Genomic DNA, 3,082 nt, shown 5'->3' on the forward strand with positions numbered 1-3,082 from the left:
CTCAAAAAAAAAAAAAAAAATTACTGGGTATCTCAACTGATGGCAAGTTTGCCTTAATTTTTCTGATTACTAAAGAGAAGGTGTCTATCGCCCACCTTTATTCCTCTCTGCTTAGAGGCCTCTGAATTAGTTAAGATTTGTTATACAGAAGATTTAAAGCCAGTCCTTAAGCCAGGTACCAACTACTGTTGCTTCTGCTTTGCTCACTTCAACCAAGTCAGCCTCTTTCCTTCCTTGTTTATTCTAGACTTGGATTAAATCTTGTGAAAAGCGGTCGCCATTTTTCTTTTCTGTAAAATTTTTTAAATTAATACCTCTCCACTCACGGCATTAACATTATTGGCCCATGAAAGACATTTCTCTTGAAATGTTGAATTGTTTATCAGTTGCCTTTTCCCTGTCCATTATTGCCAGTCTTCCTTTGAAAGGAATTTATTATTTTGATAAACATTATTATGATTTTGAACAATGTACTTTACTTATCATGTATATATTGGTCTGTATGTAAATAATGGAATCATATGGACATGGAGGCTTAAAGTCTGCTTCTTCCAAACAGTCCTACTGTGTATTATTAGTTTTATCAAACACCATTTTAAGTGATTGGTTCCTATTCCATTTTACAGGTGCACCATAAATTTAACTCATCCTATGTTGCTGACCATGGAGATGGTTTCCAATTTTTGGCTTTTATAAGTAACACTTGATGGTCACTCTTACAGCTAAATTTTTGCCTACTCTCATTATTATTTTCTTTGGATTTGATGAGTAACTTTACATTTGTGTTTTAAGGCTTTCAATACAGATTGCTAACTGTACTCAAGAAATGTTTTACTAATTTCTATTATATTAATAATATAATTATTACTAATTAATAATTAATAGATGCTAGATGTATATGTGATGTTCATCTCTCTCATACACCTCTTATCTTATAGATTCTCTGGTTTGTATAAGAGTAGAATGTATCTCTTACGAAAAAACTTCATGTCTCATATAACCAATTGGTAAATACACGTGAATAATGTTTCCATGAAATTCCAGAAGCCTTTCTTTTCTCCCAACATTTAACAGAGGCCTTTTGCTAACAAACTTCAGTGCTTTTTAAATAAATGTTAAATACATTTTAAAATCATCTTTCAATTATCTTTTGAATCTTCAGGTTTTCCTGACACAAGAAGTCTGTCTTTTCTCCCAACATTTAACAGAGGCCTTTTTGCTAACAAAATTTAGTGCTTTAAAAAAAATGTTAAATACTTTTAAAAATCATCTTTCAATTACCTCTTGAATCTTCACATTTTCCTGACACAAGAAAGTCTTTCTTTTCTCCCAACATTTAACAGAGGCCTTTTTGCTAATAAAATGTAGTGCTTTTAAAATAAATGTTAAATACTTTTTAAAATCATCTTTCAATTATCTCTTGAATCTTCACATTTTCCTGACACAAGAACAGAAGGATATATGATCAAAGAAAGAAAATACTGTTTGTATTTGCTTTCTTCTCATTTGGGAATTAGAGAGAAAAAAATGTGTAGAAATATGCTAAGTATGTAGGAAACACTAAGAAATGTAAAGTGACATAGAAAAATATAATAATAAGCCAGTAATTATAAATGCAACCCATGGAAATGAAGGTGCCCTGCATAGAGGTGTGTAGCACACAGCGATTATGGCTTCTGACACACACTTCAAGGGCCGCTGAGAAAGAATCTGGATCTGGAATGAATTTACAGCAGAAGAACAGATCATCATGATGGACAGGTGGCAGGACTAGATTGCAGCTCGGAACAGGGCAGCATGTGGGGCTCGCGTTGTGAATTTTAGCTCCAGATATACTGCAAGAACAAACCAGCAGTCCTGAGAGGACCCACAGACCTTCTGAAGGAAGTGGACTGCTCCTGCAGGACCCGGGAGACCTCCGCAAAAGTGTGAGTGCCCCAACTGCAGAAGTGGAAAAGGGAGACCCTCCTCTCCCAAACACACACCCCACTGGGGAAGCTGAAGGTCTGTTTGCAGAAGGATTTCCAACTTCACCTGGAACTGAGTCCGTCTGGAGAGCCAGGAGAAATACAGGGGTAGAGAAAGCAGCGGAAAGGCCCGAGGGGCTGGCTGGGTCCCAGAGCAGCCCATTCCTGCTGGCACCACAGGCATCCATGGGGAGAGGAGGGGGGCAAAACTCCACAGGGAGAAGGAAATCTCTAACGGAACTTTGTAACAATTTGAACTGGGTGAGAATCCTCCTGGCCAGAAGTCAGAGGAGAGCACGAATCCGGGGTGCAGCCTCCACAGGAGGGGGAAGAACCAAGGCTTTTTCTCTCGCAGCTGGGAGGCGGGTAGCCTGGGGTAGGTTTTCAAGCCGGTTTCCCTCTCCGCCTGGAAACGGACTGGGGACTGCTGGGGGTTCACGGGGGCAGTGAGACTGGCCCGTCGGTTTGCATGGGAGCTGGGTGAGCCCTGTGATTGCCGGCTTTCCCCCACTTCCCTGACAACCTGCATGATTCAGCAGAGGGAGCCATAATCCTCCCAGGTACATAACTCCAGTGACCTGGGAATCTCACCCCCAGCCCCCACAGCAGCCGCAGCAAGGCCAGACCAAGGAGAGCCTGAGCTCAGACACTCCTACCTCGCCCCCACCTGAGGGTCCTTCCCTACCCACCCTGGAGGCAGAAGACAAAGGACATATGATCTTGGGAGTTCTAGGGCACCACCCACCACCAGTTCCTCTCCACACCACCACAGCTGATGCTCTCTGGAAAGCGCCACCTCCCAGCAGGAGGCTGTAACACCAGCACAAAAATAGAGCATTAAACCTTCACAGAGTCCATTGCACTCTCCTTGCCTCCCATCGCCACCTCCACTGGAACAGGCGCTGGTATCCACGGCTGAGAGACCCATAGACGGTTCACATCACAGGACATTGCAGACAAACCCCAGTACCATTCCGGAGCCGGGTAGACTCACTGGGTGTCTAGACCCAGAAGAGAGACAACAATCACAGCAGTTTGGCTCTCGGGAAGCCACATTCGTAGGAAAAGGAAGAGAGTACTACATCAGGGGAACATCCCAGGGGACAAAAGAATGT

The 3,082-nt window shown here is 42.6% G+C and overlaps 1 long non-coding RNA gene across 1 annotated transcript in view; it reads left to right on the top strand.

The window, feature by feature from the left end:
* The first annotated feature begins 1,848 nt into the window (after positions 1–1,848).
* Positions 1,849–3,082, top strand: part of LOC105540237 — a 155,622-nt gene continuing 154,388 nt past the window's right edge. Inside the window, exon 1 of the long non-coding RNA XR_001006171.1 lies at positions 1,849–1,928. This is a non-coding gene — a long non-coding RNA (uncharacterized LOC105540237). The remainder of the gene's footprint in view (positions 1,929–3,082) is intronic.

Source organism: Mandrillus leucophaeus, unplaced genomic scaffold, assembly GCF_000951045.1.
Source record: "Mandrillus leucophaeus isolate KB7577 unplaced genomic scaffold, Mleu.le_1.0 Scaffold217, whole genome shotgun sequence".
In the NCBI taxonomy this organism is placed as follows: Eukaryota; Metazoa; Chordata; class Mammalia; order Primates; family Cercopithecidae; genus Mandrillus; species Mandrillus leucophaeus.